The sequence below is a fragment of the Zonotrichia leucophrys genome, chromosome 21 (genome assembly GCF_028769735.1).
Source record: "Zonotrichia leucophrys gambelii isolate GWCS_2022_RI chromosome 21, RI_Zleu_2.0, whole genome shotgun sequence".
Lineage (NCBI taxonomy): Eukaryota > Metazoa > Chordata > Aves > Passeriformes > Passerellidae > Zonotrichia > Zonotrichia leucophrys.
Window position 1 is genome coordinate 3,322,776 of NC_088190.1, and position 19,111 is coordinate 3,341,886.

Consider the following 19,111-nt stretch of genomic DNA (forward strand, 5'->3'; position numbering starts at 1 on the left):
GAACAAATTATGTCAGTAACTCAAATCCCTCTTTAACTTCAAGGACTCTGAGGGTAGCAGATGAATTTCTGTGTAGTAAAGCACCCAGATTTAAGTAGGTAATTATCCTGTCTGATGTTCCCAGGGAGGTGCTGCACGGCGCGATGGCAGGTACCGGTGCCCTGACGGCCACGTCCCCACGATGGGGCCCGTGGGCTCCATCCATCACATTAAACACAGCTCCTTCTCCAGTTAATTCAGTGCTTTGGGGATGCTGTGGGGATTTTTATAATTCTGTCCATCTGAGGGCACAGGAGCTTGTTTCTTTATAGCAGCCTTTAATGTTCTTGCTCATTGCAGAGTTGTCCCATGAGTCTCAGTGGTACCTGTGCTCCTCCATCCAACTTGGCTGATTAAATGCTTGTCCGTTCAGCCTGGCCTTAAAAAACAGAAGCAACAATTTAAATCGCAGAAATAAGTGGCAAGACTGTACCTATGGGGATATTCGAGAAATACATTTTTTCTCAAAAGCATAAAATCCCCCAGTTAAACCATGCAGGTTTGGAGATTCGCACGCACGTTGTTGTGCAATTTCCCTCGGTGTTCAGGGTCCGTCTATGCTTTGTTCTCCGGGTGAGATAATTCATATTCTTCTCCAAAACCTCCTTGACTTGCTCCACTCTCTCACAGTGTTGTTGCTTGCAGCCATGGAATACAGATGATTGTTTTTATTAGGCAGTGAAAACTTATACTGTCTTGTAAACAGCCGCAGACTAAAGCTGGCTGAAAAGCAGCATTTCTGCAGCTGGAAAACGTGGTTCTTGTTTTAATTTCCACAACAAACTGAAAATAGTAAGGAAAATTTAATTCTAATAAATATGTTTCACAACACTGTATGTTTCTGGGGTTTTATGCTGCTTTGGAAAGCTGATGTGACTGAGCACTGAGAAGGGGGTGGCAAAGCCCTGAGCATTCCCATGGCCTTTGGTAACCTGATGTGGGGTGAGGTACAACTACAAGCACATGAGGCTCTGTGAGGTGACCTTGGAGACAGAGTGCAAGGGACACAGCACCTTAGATGGAGCTGGGATGGCAGGGCTCTGTCCAGAGCTCTCATGTCACACTCTCCCTATTCCCTCCTTTAACCATGTTATTTTGGGGGCAGGTAGTGACAATTTCACAGCTTCAGATGTTGCTGTATATTCTGAAATACTGTTGAGATAAAAACTGTCACATAGCACAGGAAGCACCCAGGAGAGACTGTGGATCCCTGTGAGATCCATCCCCATCTCAGCAGCAGTGACTCCCAAGTGACTTGAAAGGCAACAGAGGGACTGCCAACAGCCCACAGCCCTCTGAGAGAATCAGAGCAGCACGAGCTATTTACATTAAACCCACATTTCCACATAAAAGGGGTCTTATTCTCCATATTAAAAAATGGGTTATGTTAGAATCTGTTGTCTAAGTAGGGAGGGAAGAAAAAATAAAAAGAGGGTTTAGTGAGCTCCATCATTCCTGTGAAAACTGGCGGCTCTGCAGCAGCAGCTGATGAGCTTATGGAGCAGGAAGGGAGAGCCGGGCTGTGAAACTTGATGTGCAAATGAGCTTCTTGCAGCACTTGTCTCTGCGCCTGTCACTTGCACCAGTGTCCCTGTCTGTTATAATCCTCCCAGTTCATTTGGCTAAACATGACTGACATGCCAGGGACAGCAGCCAAAAAAAAATGTTGCCTGTAAACATGCTGGCTGTTAACTGTTGAATGTGAGGTCTGTCATGCTGAACAGCCATCCATCAGGAGCACTGGCTGGCCTTTTCCTGCCACGGAAAAGGTGGGTGGGGTTCAAGTGGCTGAATTCTTCTGGGGAGAAAGCAGGAGGAAGATTCACTTCCCAGTAACCAGGATCAGGAGCCTTGCTCCCTGCTGCATCCTTCTGGCTGCCTCCTCAGCAGGAAGAGTTGGTCTTGTGTGGAAGATTTGAAGAAAAAATGTTTAGCTGCTGTTCCCTTCCATTACATGGTGTTGTCGTGCCAGCTCAGGTAATGTTGGTGAGAATTGAGGCTGGATCGGGCTATGAGTAACCTGGTCTAAGGAAGGTGTCACTGCCCATGGCAGGGAGTTAGAACTGGGTGATCTTCAAGGTCCCTTCTAAACCAAACCATCATTCTATGAACTGCCATTTTGGGCTCCCAGAGGCACTGTGTCCTGGGAAATTCTCTGGGAGTCGATACCCCATCTAGAACTGAAATTCGCAAGGATCTGCAGCCCTCCGATGCAGCTGCCCTGAGCACTGCTGACCTGAGGACCTTTGCACCACTCACATGGAATAAAGTCCTCATTTCCATCACAGAGGAGTGCTCACATCAGGAGCTGGTGAGCCTTGACACAGAAATCACAAGCAATTTACAGTACATAATGAAACTTTATGCTTGCCATGTGAGAAATCTCTTTGAGTCTTATTTTGGATTTCTAGCAAGTGTTTTATCAAGGACCAAACATGGAAAGGCAGTATCTGAAGAAATTAATTAACACAACGGAGCTGTACGTGGGCTTTGTGAGAAAGAGCAACAAAGAGGAAACCTGTGACATTCGTTAATGACAAACCATAAGGAACACCGGAGAACAGCGAGTGCAGAGAGCCCAGCCCAGCCTGGGGGGCTGCAGTACCTGCCTGAGGGGCTGTTTGGGACTGGGCTTTCTGTGATGGGTACAGCTGGAGCCCTGCCAGGACTCTTTCCCAAACCCTTGCCTCATGCTCTTGTCCCCCTGCTACTGATGCACTTTTTGTAACCATCTCTAATGTTTACCTGGCAAATCCTTCCTAAGGCACCTCCAAACACGCCCCATTGAATTCCACCTGCCCCAGGTCTCCTGCTCTCCCTAAGCCCCTCTTGCTCCTGGCATATTGATTTTTAAAATGCTTCACAAACCACAAGTAAATCTCTCCCAGCACAAAGCGTCTCACTGGGTCCAAATCCTTACCTTTGCTCCAGGAGACTGATTACAAGGATTTTAATGATTTGCTGGCAACTTGGGCTGGCTGTTAAAAAGCATCAGCTACAGAAACCTTTTCCTGGCTCAGTTTAACTGCTGCAGTAACTGTAGCCGTGGGAACAGGCGCTCCCGCCCCTCTGCTTCCCGCTTTGTTACGTCGCTTTGCTACAGGCTCTAATTATGGTTTGATTAGGGTTCCATTCCCATCGAACTTCCCGGCCGGGGCAGCAGCTCGGGCTCAGCCGCCGCCCGACGCTGGGGGTCAGTGTGAGACCGGCGGTGCGACCGCGCCGCTCGTGGGCTCGGGGACACGGGGGACATGGAGGGACACGGGGGACACGGCGGGACACGCAAGGTGGGCGACACCGGGAGATACGCGGGGAGGTGGCGAGATAAAGGATGTGGGAGGATCAAGGAGTTCTCTCCGTTCTCGTGGGAGAGGCTCAGCCCCCACCAAGCCTGTCTGCCTTCCTGCCGAGACCCCAAATCAGGACACGCAGGATAGTTGGGATGTGAGAGATGTTAAGGCTTATTCCGTTCCGACCCCTTCCCATGGGCAGGGACACCTTCCATGATCCCAGGTTGCTCCAAGCTCTGTCCAGCCTGGCCTTGGACACTTCCAGGGATGGGGCAGCAGCCGCTTCTCTCAGAAACCTGTACCAGTGCCTCACCACTCTCACAGTAAGGGAAGAATTCTCACAGGGAAGATTTTTTCTCTAAAATCAAATCTATATTTCCACTCTTTTAGTTTAAAGCCATGCCCCCTTGTCCCGTCACTCCGTGCCCTTGTCCATTGTCCTCTCCAGCTCTCCTGGAGCCCCTTTAGGCCCTGCAAGGGGTTCTAAGGTCTCCCCAGAACCTCCTGTTCTCCAGGCTGGATGCCCCCAGTTCTCCCAGCCTGTCTCCATGGGAGAGATGCCCAGATTCTGCCTGGTTGCTTTGCTAGGCACCCCAGGGAGCTGGAGCAGTTGTGTTCTGCAGCTCTGAGTGTGCTGCTCCCAGCTGGAACAGGGCATCTCAGGAACAAACAGCTTCTCTCTGTTTCCTCCAGTTCCCCTGCCTGCAGGTAGCTGAGCCTGGTCCTGGCATTGCCACCCTGCCCAGCTGTCAGAGGGACAGGCTGGGAACACCACACTCAGCAAGGCTGAACTTCATCCAAAAGCTGAGCCCAAGCTGCTCTCAGCATAATTTGCTTAGTTAGATTTAAAATAATAATAATTTTAAAATGCCCTTCCTCTGTCCTACATGCCAGTGAACATCAGGCTCACAGAGCCCCAGCCTGATTTTCCACCAGTGACAGGTAACATTTTGGTGAGTGTTGTACATTATTTAACACCATATCTTTGGGGAGATAAAAATTCTTTGAGTGAATGCAAGTGTCTTCTCTACACACCTGACAAGGATGGAAGCGGCTGTTTTACACAAGGCTCATTAAATATAAACCCACCATGTTGATTTCAGCATCTTAAATTACTTAAGCCAATGTAATGGGATAAATATTTGATGGTGAATTTTATTAAATTTCCACCACTATTATGTTGCTGCTAAAAATATAAAGATTTCTTTAAAGCCTGCTTGGTGGTCTCCAAAGGCAGATGATTGGAAATCTGACTCAAAACCTGCCTGCAGGGATTGCTTTGGGGATGGGAATGAATTATCTCCTTCCCTCCGTCCTCTGCAGGTAACAGCAGATTCTTCCTGCTCCCATCAGGATTAGTCAGTCCCTGAAAATAGCGACAGTATCCCGGGCCAGGCCCAGGGCTGGGGAGGGCACAGAGCTGAGGCTGTGCCCACCAAGGGTGGCTCTGCCCAGGGTAAACCCTTGGGAGCAGTGAAGGAGGGCAGGGAGTGTCCCACAGGAGGGTGACTGCAGGGTGGCTGCTTGCAGATGTTGATTGAGTTTGATCTCAGCATCCTTTTTGTCTCCTCTCCCAGCTTCTGCACTTTGCAGCTCCGCTTGGAAGGCAGAATGGAACAGAAGTATTGTGGTGTGGTGGGAAATCACCCGAGAAATGAGCACCTGCACAAGCTGTGTGTGTGCCCCAAATCTGGGGGCGCCAGGGCACTGTCCCCACAGAGCTGGTGGTGTGGTGTGGGCTGGGGTCACCTCAGCGAGCACTCACAGTCGCTCTGCCAGCCATGAAGAAAGGGAAATCCACCGAGGGACTGAAAAGAGGACATCACCAGGATGTTTTTAAACCCTGATTTCATAAAATCCTACCAGATTTTCTCTCATTAGCACTTGCCTCTGAACACAGCTTGAGGTGAGACCTACCTTTCAGCAGAGCTGTGGCCCACACCAGAGCCCCATCCCAAAGTGCTGCCCCGTGAATCAGTAGCACATCTCGAGTCAGAGCACAGCAAGTTGTGCAGTCCTGAGTCTATAAATATTTCTGTTTGCCTTTGAAAGGATTGCTGCACAGTGGCACTTTCTCTCCCTGTCACATAATTAACTCTTACTCGCTTTCTGTCACTTGTCTTGCAATAATTCAATACGTAAAGTCTAAAACCCCTCAACAATTTAATTCTTGGCATATAAGAGCTGCCAATTTCTGGGCAGAGGAAATCTCCCAGGACAGAGCTGACCCCAGCAAAGGCACATGCCCATGGATGAGCACCTGAGATGGAGAAAGCAGCTGGGCCAGGTGGCATTTTCTTAGCAGAGCAAGAAGCCATCAGCATTTTCCTGAAGAGGTGTCTCTTTCCCTGGTATCCTACAGGAGGGGGAGTTTAAGCCACTGCAGGAATCTCATCACAGTTCAGTAGCTCCCTGAATTAAAAAAGGATAATTACAGCTGAAGCACCCTGGAGCAGGGCCATGGAACAGGCTATTGAGGTCAGTCTCTTGTCCACTCTCACAACTTCCTTCAGAACCAGAGCAAACTGTGCCAAAAGATCCCCACTTGGATTTATTTCTTTTTACCACTGGTTCTTAGTGCCAGAGGTTACACGTAAAGAGCTGTAACTGCACCTCAGAGAGGACCTTCTACCACTGGGGATCCTCAGACAGCATCTATCTTCAAAAGAGCAGGAAAAAACAATCAGAGGAGACATGTTCTGTTCATGCAACAGCAAGCAATATTGTTCCATGGGTAGGAATCACGCTAGGACAGCGGCTCCAGTGGCCCAGTGCGGCGCGCTCTTACGCATTGCTTCCGTCTGGGGACTGCAGTGCAACAGGAGCGATTCCCTTATCAGCCCTGGGAGGCTCCGCTAATGAACCCACATCCTCATTACAATCTGCTTAAGTACTTCCTACATCAGGTACTGCCTCCATCAAGCACCGCTGCTGATCTCCTGTGTCCCGACTCTTTTGAAGCAGGTTTTCCAGGAGCAGCTCCATTACACGATGCCACAGCTCTGAGTCATCTCCCACCTCTCCACAGGGCTGGCTTCGTGCCTTTGTCATCCACACTGCTTGCATCCTGCACAGAGGATGTCACACAACTGTCCAGACACCGTCCCAGTGTGTAATAGCTGCTCTTCAGAGACAGATTAATCATGTAAGCAGAGAAAGACTTCAGCCGGGCACTCCTGCTCAAGCAGCACATTTCTAGGGCTCTTTTCTGCATGCACTGATAGTGCTTAATGCTTAACACAGAGTCAGAATTAAAAAACACCCAGGAAGAGGGTTTAGGGCTTGGAGTGTTCTAATAACACTGTCACAGAGCCAGAAACTTGACTGCCACATCTTCCTGTCCCTTTCTGAACTTCTTCCTGGGGCAGAGGGGTGACTGGTGTAATACCAATCCTCCCAAGTTCCAGCAGAAGTGCCTTGGTTTCTTCCCCATTATCTTGGGTTATTTTCTTCACTACATGACCCTTACTGGTTATTCTTTTCTGCTAAAAATACCTGTTCCTCACATGTCTGTCTGGTGGGCAGGAGCTGCCGCTGGAGTGCCGGGGATGTTGTTTTGACACTTTGATTTGATCCGAGGACACACGAATAGAAAGCCACCAGTGAATAGAAGAATAAATCTGTATGTTCCTTGCTGTCACTTCAACTAGAAAGCAAAGCTGGCAGCTCTCGCTCTTCAGGGAATCTGAGATTATTTGGACAAAGGTTTCCCCGTGGGTGGCACACTCACAGGAACAAAGGAGCAGGGTTCACAGGAGGAACAAGTGTCCTGCAGCCAACGTGATCAAAAGCAAGCCCTGGAACCGTGTGTACACCAGGTTGGGTAGGAGAGATTGAACAACAATCAGATGCACAAGAAACCCATTCAGAGAGAGGGTTCTGAGGGAATTGAAACAAGCGTTGGCCCTGCTTTATCTGCAGACAATAGCACTGTTTAAGGAGAAACTCCTACACTGTGTGGCTGTGCTTTTGTTATCCTGTTTAATCGGAAAAGAAGTAAACCAAGTTCCTAGGCAGTGCCCAGGAAGTTGGTGAGTAACTTACCTGTGCACTACTGGCACGGTTTCCATGCCCATCCATATGCCAATGTTTGTCATTGTTTGTCTGTGTCCTGCCAAAACTCAGCCACGTCACCAGAGACTTCTGCTCTTGTGCTTAACTTGGTGCATTTTGCCATCAGAAATGTTTCAGGATAGATTTTATCATGGGGGAGAGTGAGAAAGCACTAACCCCTGCTCTGGCCAGCTTGGAGCATCCTGCACTGCTCCAGGGGCCAGAGACAGCAGCACTGTCAACTGTGCACCTCACTGTCCCACCTGCAGACCTCCTGTCCCACCTCCCAGACCTCCTGTCCCACCTGCAGATTGCCCATTCCACCTTCCAGACACTGTCAGGCTCTTCTCCACCTGCATCAGAGCCAGCAGAGCTGCTCTGGCCCTGGAAGTGAGCCTGGCCCTGTGCCAGCCAGCATCCATGGCAGGGTGATCCTCTCTGTAATGGATTTCTTCCAGCAAGGGAAAGCAGTGCAGTGCCCCTGTTGCTCACACACAGCTGAACACCGCCTTCTCCTCCCCTCTAAGCTCTCCAGAGACAAACTGCTCGGGCCAAGAAGGCAGCAGGCTGGAGCAGCCCCTGCATCTCACTATTTCCTAGGGATTAGCATTTTCACCACTGCTGACGTTTCTGCTGTGTTGCCAAGGTCGAGCTTCCCTCACTCTGTGCAGCTTCCCCGCGTGACCCGCAGCGATCTCTGCGTTTGCAGCTCCGTGGTTCTCAGGGTTCTCAAGGCTGAGTGCTTTGGCCACTCTCCTGCACAGGGGACAGGCACATCCCTCATTTTGTCTCCACACTCAGTAACCACCCTGAAGGAAAAAACCCTGAAGAAGTGCCTAGGTTGCATCTTTGGGCAGCAGAACTGTACAGGTGTGCACTTCCAGAAGTACTGCAGACAAGAGTTTATTAGATTCCACTAGCATGGCAACTGCTGCATTACAGATGCCGGAGTCTTTGGAAGGAAGCCAACCACCAGTTTCTCAAGGAATATTTTATCACCATTGGGCTGTGCTGAGTGAGGATTCTTCTCCTCAAAGCAAGGAGGAGGAGAGGGGCCACCACAGTCAAGTTGAAGCAATTCTTTCTTCTGTAGTTTAATCCTCTTCCCTCCCCTTGACACTCAGTTTATTTAATTGCAGAGACAAGATGCATTGCTTTCCTGAGGGATTGTGGGAGAATATTTGTAATCCAAGGGCTGTAATTGAACTTGGTAATAATAATTATACTTCTCTTCATTAATATGTCTTAAAGCTCATTACAAACTATTTTCGTGCCAGCATCTTTGCCAAATCCCTACAGGGTTAGAGATAACTTCTTATTCCAGTAGAGCAGCGATTTTAAGGACTCTCACAGGGCAGCAGCAACAGCCAAACCCCTGAGCTCACTTTGGAGGCCAGGGAAGTGTGATCCCAAGGGATATGGGGAACTGACCAACATTATACAGATGGTCAGGGGCTGGTCTAGGATGGGGAATCCCCAAGTTTGGTGCAGTTCAACCTGCAGCAGCTTTACCTCTCCCCACTGTGATGGAGCACCTCTCCTCTGAGAAAAGGCTGAGAGAATTGGGATTGTTCAGCCTGGAAAAGGCTTTGGGATGACCTAATTGTGGCCTTCCAGTACCTGAAGGGAGCTGACAAGATGGAGAGAGACTATTTACAAGGGCCTGGAGTGAGAGGACAAAGGGGGAATGGCTTCACATTGATAGAGAGCAGAGTTAGATGGGATACTTGGAAAAAATTCTTCCCTGTGGTAGTGGTGAGGCCCCTGGCACAGGTCTTCCAGAGAAGCTGTGGCTGCCCCTGGATCCCTGGAAGTGTCCAAGGCCAGGTTGGATGGGGCTTGGAGCACCCTGGGATAGTGGAAGGTGTCCCTGCCCACATCAGGGTGTTGGAACAAGATGAGCTTCCAACTCAAACCAACCTGGAGTTGTGGAAGGTGTCCCTGCCCACATCAAGGTGTTGGAACAAGATGAGCTTCCAACCCAAACCATCCTGGGGTTCTGTGATTCATCTGAACTGGAGTCAGTTGGGCTCTGAGAATGCTGTTTCAAGCTCAGTAGTCACTCATGGCACAAAATGCCCTGCTTGAATCTGCCTGTCCAGAGCAGGGGAGCCATTCCTGAGGCATGAGGCTTTTCTGAGCTGTTCTGCCTGGCTGGAGTGCCTGTGGAGCTGTGCCCACCATGGGGATCCAGCTGAGCTCTGACAGGCAGTGCCTAACACGGGGTGCCTGTGTCATTGTATGCCCCGAGGAGTGGATCTAAAAGCGGATGCTTTTCAGTACAAGAATGTCTATTCCAGATCACAAGTCGGCAATTAAAATGAAAAATTCAAACTCATTTTACTTAGACAAGAGATATGAGGAACACAGTGCATTAAGATGTGTTCCAAACTCTCAAAACTCATTATCACTGTTGTGAGGTCTCAGTGCAAATCCCAGTGTGCAGAGGGCAAAATGCTCCCTAGGTTTAAGATAACTTGCTTCCCCTCTCCAAGGAGGGATGTGACTCTTTCAGGAATGCTGCTCGTTCAATATTTAAGCTCAGTCTGTGCAGCACGCAAGGTACCTTAGCATTCATTATCCTGTTTGTGCCAGCATCTCTGCCGGGTCCCCAGTGCACTGGGGTGAACCACATTCCTGCTACAGCAGCAGCACTAAGGTGTGCTGTGGCAATTACAGGGGAATATAAATTTTCAGCTCTCCTGAAATCGCAGCACTCCTATTAAAGCAGCCCACTGGCTATGTGCTAAATTTGCCCAGACAGCGGCAGGGCCAGACAATGATGGCCTGTGGAGATCCTCTGGAATAGGCCATGTGCTGCTGGGTTGGCTGTGGATGAAATGCACTCCTCTGTCACCAGCTCTCCAGCTCAGAGCAGTTCCAAGAGAAAAAACATAAAATGAAAAAGGAGCAGAACAAGCAGCAGCAGCACAATAGGCTTTCTTTGAAGCAATTCTTCCAGGTATGTGTGCACTTGCTCCCTGGATCTGCAAGTATTTGTCAAATAAATTCAATTAATTCTCTCAAACAACCCTTTCTGCTTTTCATTGGAATCTCTCCCATCCAGCTCACCCATGACATTTGAAGTTCCCATTCCCCAGAGCCACAATAGCCAGGAGGAGCAGAGCTGCAGTGTCCCAGGGGGCTGCTGGTTACCCAGCTGGGCACAGCAGGAAACAATTCTGCTACTTTCCCTTTGCAGAGCCCTCACTCCATGAGCAAGGAAAGCTCTGAGCTGGATCACTGTCTCTGGGTAGAATTTGCAGAGACAGAAGAAAAACAGATGACAACAGAGGAAGTTTGGAGGTTTAAATGGCAGGCACAGACACCTGGAGCAGAATGGAGCAGAGATCATGCCCATAGCTGTTCTGGCTGGGAGGGGACGATCCCCTCCTCCCCATCACCCTGTGGCTGCACATCCCTGAGCTCACAGGGGATGTCAGAGAGCCCCAGCAGCAGCCAGCATGTCTGAGGGCAGCAGAGCACAGAGCAGCAACTCGGAAATCATCTCTGCCTGTCTCAAAGCTGCCTCTGTGCTGAGAGAGCAGCTCCATGCGGGAGCCAGACAGCTGGGATCAGACAGGCACCGCACCGCCAGGCTGCTGCTTGTCAGCTCCTGCCGAGGCATGCGGGGGAGCACACGCCGCACGCCCCCGCTCCCGCTGGAGAATCCTCCTCTGCGGCTGGAACCGCTCTGCTGAGGGCTGGACTCACCCTCCTCCTCCTCCCCTGCCTCTGTCCTGACACAGCTGAGGGCTGGACTCACCCTTCTCCTCCTCCCCTGCCCCTGTCCTGCTCGGCTGAGGGCTGGACTCACCCTCCTCCTCCTCCCCTGCCCCTGTCCTGACACAGCTGAGGGCTGGACTCACCTTCCTCCTCCTCCCCTACCCCTGTCCTGACAGAAGGGAGGATGGAAGCACTCACAGGATGGCTGCAATCACAACAATCCTGTTCCCACATCTTCCTCCCCAGCCCTTTGCTTCTGAGAAGATTTTTGCCTCTGAGTTTCTCATCTCCATCCAAAACATGACACATCCCTTAAACTGACTTGAATGTAAACGATGCAAATGCAGGGAGAAAGTAATTAGTCTCTGGAGGTTACAACTGGGTTTTAAGCAATGAAATCGTTGGAACTGGGTTCTATTTCACCTCACTAAGAAAGGAAGAAATCCCTCAAGAGTTGGTTTGGGGAGGGGTGGGTTGCAGCCCATCGCTGCTGAAAGCTGCCACCCTTCTCTTTCAAGAACTGCCTTTGATTTAACCTGCCTGTGAGGCTTTGTTCCCCAAAACAGGACAGGAGGAGGCTCAGGCAGCAGCCCCCAGTGACACACACTGTTCCCATCTCCATCTGCTCAGCCCATGCAAACACACCACCCCTAAAAACCCCCAAATGCTCTCATCCCCTGTGCCCTGACGTTCACCCCGTGGGTTCTGCCTCCCTGCAGCACCAGCTTGCCAAAACCTCCTACTCTTGGCCACAGAGGCCTGAAAGTCATTCCTAGCCTGGCCCAGGAGCTGCAGCTGCAATTGCCTGGCTGGGCTCATATGTTCCAAATCACCCTAATGGCACTTCAGAAATGCAAATAAAAGTGAGATTATGATATTTTACGTAAATAAGCAATGTGGCAATCCCAGCCTGGCTTGGCCTGCCAGGCAAATTCACTGGAGAGATACTAACATTGAAATATGTGAGCGTGTTTGCATGGAACATTTATTGTATAACTCTGGGCTCCAATAAAGCCTTGTATAAATTATTCATTTTGGAATCGAGATGAAATGCCAAAACCCACCCACCAAGGGACTGCTTTTATTACTACCAGAGATCTAGTCTTAGTTAGCAGCTGAGCTGTTAACACAGCTCACAGGGTAATTCCAAATGGGGAATAACCCATTGCCTTTGTGTCACCACTGAGGGCAGCACCTGGGCACTGCATACCCACACAGCATGGAAAACCGTGTCCTGAAGAGTGTAAACTCCATCCTGATGTGCTCATCTGGAGAGCTGGGAGGGCAGGGAAGTGTTTGCAGAGCTCGGACATGAGCCCGGCGTGCTGCGGGCTGGGCTGCGGGAGCAGGCGGAGCACAGAGCCCAGGGCAGCCTCACAGCGGTGCCCACGGAGCGCTGCGGGCACCGCGGGCTGGCTCGGGGCACCACAGTGTGACTGCAGGGCACACGCAGCGCCAACACCTCCGGTACCAGGACACGAAATCCCGGGTACCAGTTGCCATGGCAACGCCTCTTCTTAAACACTGATGTTAAACTGTTGCATCGAGGCCTCATCCCTGCGAGCTTCATCACTTCGGGCTACAGTAATGACAGGAGCCTGTCCTGCTCCTGCTCCTGCTCCTGCTCCTGCTCCTGCTCCTGCTCCTGCCCCTGCCCCTGCCCTGCTCCATGCTCTTGTGCTGTTCCCACCATGCTCAGGCATCACCACATGTCGCCGTTCTTTCTGCAGCTGAAGGATGACATTAAGGAGCCCGTTACCAATTTGCTGTTGGAAATTATTTCTTTTTTTTTTTTTTTTCTGTCTGAAATACCTGCAGTGCCCAAGGTCCCCAGGTGTAGCTGCAATTAGTCTTCCACTCACCCCGTCCTCCCACTTTTATGCCTCCCTCTCTGCAGTTGCCAGGAGGCAAAACAAAGTGATGGATCATGGATATGAGTCTGGGGAGTGCTGACTTCCCCAATATGAATGGGGAGGGCTGCAGGGACATTTTTTGAGCTGCCTTGCCCAGCCTCACCTCCAGCCCACTCAGGTGGGTGGCAGGATTCTCCTTCAGCCTCCACACAGCCACTATTTCCCCCTTCTCTTCCAGCTGGGGCAAAGATTCAATGATCCTGGAGGCTTTTTCCAAAATAAATTACTCTGTGAATTTGTGATTCTGCACTGACTGTGCTGACAGCATTGGACATCCCAGACAAGGAATCAGAAACCCATGGGTGCCTCTGCAGTCCCAAGACACCCAGCCCTGCTGGTACATGACATTCTGGGAGCACATCTGGGGCTGGCAGCAGCAGCAATGTTCTATTCCAGCAGCACTTGCACACTCCCAGACATCCACAGTCCCAGGCATCCCATGCAGCCACATTAAGTTCTCCTTCCCTAATGTAACTTTTTTATATCAGCAGCTGTCTCAGCCTCCAGCAGGGTTTTATGGATCATAAGAAAGGCTAAGTGGAAGTTTTCCTTTTTTTACATTTTTCTGGAAGCAGATCAAACGCTCCAAATGGAATGGCTTGGTGTGGAGCAGGGAGCAGTGACAGGTGGGAAGGGACATGTGTCTCACTGCTGTGCCCTGGCCCTGCAACACCCCCAATGACACCAATTTTGGTCCCAAAGCAGGGATGGGAGATGGGAGCCACAGAAGGGCAACAGTGACACGGTGATCTTGTGCACCAGCCTGCTCCTGGCTTGTTTTGGCTGCAGGGTGGGGAATACTCTCACTGCAGGGAATGCTAATAAGGGGTTTTGTGTGAGAGAGAGAAATAGAGGTGAAACCACCTATCACAACTGTGAATAATGGAATTAGGAGAGTAATAATTACCCATGCATGAGATTCCAGGCAGAACAATCATCACAAGTGCCGTATCACTGACTGTCTGTGTCTCCACAGACATCTCCCACCCCTTGGTTTGTATCACACTGCACAGCTCCAGGCAGCTCTGATACCCCACCACAGCTGGGACCAGAGCTGTCAGGACCAGGGGAGCCCTGGTGGAGCATTTTCTTGCTTGGGGAAGCAGCCGAGTGATTTCTATCCCTTGTAACCCCATGTTCAGAAGGTGAAGACAAACACACCTTCTGTGCTGTTGGATCTCAGTGGTGCAAGACTCCATGGGTGGGTTAGAAAATATGCTCTGGAAGTGCAGCCCAGGCACTGGGACTTTAACAAAACTTCCTTCTGGATAAGTCTAGAAAATGCATCTTGGGCTTCAGAGGCCAAGTGGTGACATCTCATTGTGCAGGAGAGATGAGACAGCTCCAGATGGTGACGTCTTTAGCAGGGATTTTATCTCCTCGCCCACAGGGCTGTGATTTGGGAGGCTCTGTGTTTTGGCAAGGAGATGATCAAGTGCCTCTGAGGACCTGGAGCCAGCGGTGTCACAGCCTCTTCACTAAGTTGGTGTTTAAAGCCTGTGCTGGAACAGTCACTGCACAAGTTTCTGAAGCTGCCTCTCCTCAGAGTCACTTCGTGCTCACAGGGAGGAGCCAGTCAGATTTTGGCTGCCAGCAGGGCTGGGGCTGCTGCCCACCTCCCTGGGTGTGCAGGGGAAGGGAAAATGGGATCAGGGCCTGCCCTTCCTTTGGAGATGGGCAATCATCCCTCACGTGCAGGTGTGGGGGGGCTGAGCTGTGCCCCCCAGTTTGTGGAGTGCATCCATCTGATCTTACCTGGGGCTCATTGCACCACTCAGTGCTGCATGGGGGAGTTTGCTGTGGCTTCCCAGCTGGATCATGCCTGGCAAAAGCAGCTCAGAGGGGCCACATGCCAGGCCCCTTCCCACCTGGCCCAGCCCCTGGAGGAGAGTCTCACCCTGTGCCAGCATCTTCCCACACAGCATCGCATGGCACTCTGTGGAGATTCACCCTGCAGAAATCCAAACAATGAGGAAAAGTGTCAATAAACATATATTTTTTACAGTCCATTATCTTACCCTTGCCAGCTTTCAGACTGTTATTGCACCAAGCCATTAAATCCCCTCCATGAGGGCAACATGCCATTTGTGTAACACAGCATAATGGGAGCATTAATGCCTCCCCTCCCCACCACAGCACTGCTCCAGGAGAGGCATTAATATCCACATTCACAAAACCAATCCCTTAGTTCCAGGTTATTTGCCTTTAATGCAACGATATTGCCGAAATCCCCCCTAAAATTAGCCCAGGTGCTTTTAACAAAACCAATAAAGCATATTAATTAATAATCCCCATGTTGAATACATGAATACAAACAGGTCATTCTAGCTGCCTATGAGCTCTTCCAGGAGCAGAAGGGCTTGTGATTTCTTGACGATGGTCACCAGAGGACAGGAATAATTTGCAGTCGAGTGGCTCGATGGAGTCACAGCTGACTTGCCCTGAGAGCTGGGCCCCATTTGTTGCTGTGAGACTGGCAGCATGCTTGTGTTCACTGGTATTTCCATTTACTGCCCTTCCCTGGTCTATTTTTGAAAAAATAATTAACCAGCATTTCCAGTTCCATACTGTTTGGCTCTATTAGCGATACAATCTAAGGTGCAGAATTAAAATAACAAAGGCGAGCAGCACTGTGTTCCTGAAGCCTGCAGCCCCTCTCCAGGATGCAGACCCATCCTGAGGCGCCCTGCTGTCCCTGTCCCTGCAGAGGCCAGCTCACAGTGATGGTGACAGGGATGGGGATGGGCTGCCAGGGGAGCAGAGCCTGGCTCTGCCAGCCCAGCCCCTGGCTCCCCTCTGTGCTCTCCGGAGTGTCCTTGTTGCCCAGCCCACAGCTCCACTCGGAGCACACAGCTGAGCCATCTCTGCTCTTTTCCTGCTTCTGACGTAGCGGCTCAGGCTGCTGGCAGAGTTTGCCAGCCGAGGAGAACGTGAGAAACGGCGTGCTGTGATTATTATCCACCCCCTTCTGAAAGCCTTCTCATTAGCAGGGTGACACGGGGACAGCCACTGAGGTGCTGTGGGCTCTGGGCATGCAGAGAGAAGGGAGGACCATCCAAGGCCAAAAACAGCTTGGGGAAACCCTGATTTGAGCATGTCTGGCTCTGGAAGTGGACCAGAGCACAGTGCAGCATGGGGCTATAAGCAGAGTGGAGTGACCCAGAGGACGTCCCTGAGAGCAGTGAGAGAAGTTGCCAGGCCTGGACACACCAGCTCCAGCAGTGTGACCAGCACTAACTCACAGTTATAAATGTTTGGATGCTGCTGAGATATGTATCGACAGCAGCAATTAATCCCCTGCTTTGTTTGCTGACCTGCTGCATGGGAAGGGTCACACTCAATTCAGCTACTGAAATATGCCGTTATTGTTGGAGGCAGCCACTTCCCTTCATGTCTCTTGCCAGCTTTTAGATTTCATTCTTCTAAATCCTGGCACTGAAAAGCAGCACCCCAGGCAGCACTGGAGGCTCGAGCTGGTACAGACGGGAGTGCCTGCGAGGATCTCCCAGGGGATGAGCTCAGGCCAGCCGGGGGAGCTGGCTCTGATTCCCTGCCCGCCCCGCAGCGCCCCTCTGCCAGCGAGAATCAACATTTTGTGGGCTTTACCCTCCTCCACCTTCTCCTCCTCCCTTTCCTCCTCCCCCTGTTCCTTCTCCTCCTCCTCCTCCTTCTCCACACAGCCCCAGCTCCTGCTGAAGCAGCTTTTGGAAGGCTGTGGCATGGACATGCCTGCCAGCAGATAGGACCCCTACCCCAGCAAGGGGACTTGGCCTCATCCTCACAGCTTTTCCTGCCTGCACCTGCAATCCAAGGGGAAATAAGTGCTGGACCTACATCCTGGTCATGCCACCCGCTTGGCTACTGCCCTCAAGGTGACAAACATGTCCTGGGAGCACAAACCAGCCCTGTGTGGCTGGACCCAGCTCTGCTCTGGCTTTTCCTTCCAGCACTGTCCTTATGCATTTTCTGTCAGGAATTGATTCCTACTCTCCTTTCAGAAAAAGATCAAACAAGCCCTTATGTCTCCCTTGGCTGCTTCCTTTGCGGATGTTTAAGTCGTTACCCTGGGTTTGAAGTTTGATTAAAAGGAAAGCAAGGAGCCCTGGTTTGGGGACTACAGGCTGGAGCCATTGTGGGTTGGAAGCACAAGACCTCAGAGACCCCAACTTGCCCCTCACCAGCACCTCCTGCCCCACACAGGATCCTCCAGCCTGCTCAGCCTGTTGTACAGGGGAAATCAGAGCCTGTGGCCACCACAGTCTGCCTGACATTTTTTTTTTTCTGAGCAATCATTGGCACCTTTCATCTCCTGCCCAACACCCCAGTGCAGCCATCCTCAAAAAGAGCCACTGAGGAGCACAGCCCTCTGCAGCTTGGGAGCCATCTGCCTCCGGACTGCACGGCAAGCAAGAGCGTTTCATGAGATAACACCCGTGTGCTAAACCTTCATCCCTCACCGGCTGCTGCTGCTTAAACAGCAGAGCTGGAACGCGCTGGAACTCGCAGGATTATTATGTACATGTCGTCATCTCAAACAATGGACATGAATTTGTGACAGACGATGTGGGGACGAACTCAGAGCAGGAATTGTCTCCCCGAAGACAATGCCCTTGATGGATAATAGCGGAGCCACCTCCGAACAATTGGGGGCTGATTTTTATTTTGGCTTGAACTCCGCTTTCTCAGCGCAGGTGTCCAATTTGTCCCTGCCTGTATAAATCCCACCAGTTAAATGACTCAGCTGTTGGCACAAATCAACCTGGGAGATGTTTCCCTGGCTGGGTTTGTACCTCAGAAAGGCAGAAATACCATGCCTGTAAAAAAAACCAGTCAGCTCTGATATCTTCATGCCCTAAAGGAGATTTATTGGGATGAGTGAGGTTAAGCCAGCAGTGGTTTCTGACCCACTGGCTCAGGCCTCCCAATGCTCCAAAAATCCATCTGATGCCCAAACCCTGCCCCAGGTACCAGCAGAGGCAGAGGCTGGGATTTATGGCTGGGGCTGGCAGTGGGTTAAGCACCATAATCTGAGCGAGCGTTTCTGTAACCTTCTGACAAGGGTAATAAAGCGGAATGAGATGCGCATTGTTCCCAGGAATTTATCAAGCTGAGTTTGTCTTTCCCCTTTGGGAAAGGTCGCAGTGTGCCTCATTTTATAGAGAACAAAAGACCAAGGGCAGCTGCCCTGGGGTGCGAGCGAGTGTTTGTTTGGAAAACCTTTAGGTGAAAGGAAATTCATGGTAAAATGATGGAGAGCGAGGCTGGGCCTCAGCCTCACAGTGAGCCTGCTCCCATCCCATTTTGCCTTGGCAGCCTTATGAATCCCATGGTTTTCCACATACAGCAGGCGTGGATTGCCCTCACTGGGGCAGGGCTGTCCTGGGCAGGTGGGTGTGAACAAAGCAAGGTGAGGCCAACACATGCAAGCCCCCCCTTTGCAGAGAAAATCTCTGTAATGCAGTGTTTATGTGTTGTGCTGCTCTCACAGAAGCTGTGATCAGCACCTGCTGCCCAGCCATGTGCCAGTCAGCCCCCAAAGGTGGGAAAACTGTAAAAACTTGAAGAAACTTCAGAGCACCCAAAGGAAATAATATTTTTTTTGGGTTATTTTTCCTGGAGCAAGTTAACTTGTGGGTGTTCCCACCTCATTGCCCCCCCTAGCCAGCCTGAGGTTCCCAGGTGCCCTCAGACTCCCAAATTTTCAAGCTGCCTTTCCCCTTCTCCCACCCTCCCCAAGCTGCTGGAGCCCCATGTGCCTCAGCAGCTCCATCTGGAACTACAGAAGCTTTGAACTGTGGGTCCTTGCAGAGATTCTGATCATTTCTCATTGTTTGAGGCTGAGAAGTAGAGCCTGGATTGTATAAAGTAATTAAATAAAGCCGTTAGTCCTCCCTCTGAAGTGGCTGTGCCAGCAGTTTCATTATGGTTTGTTCTCTTTGGAATGTGACCTGGACAGATCTTATACCACCCTAAGGTTTCACTTCAAGGATCTTAAAAGGAAATCAATTATTTTTAGAAATATAAATATTTTATGAAGCTGCTTCTTTTTTTTGTAATGATGGAATAAAGAAAAATCCGGCCACTTGGCTC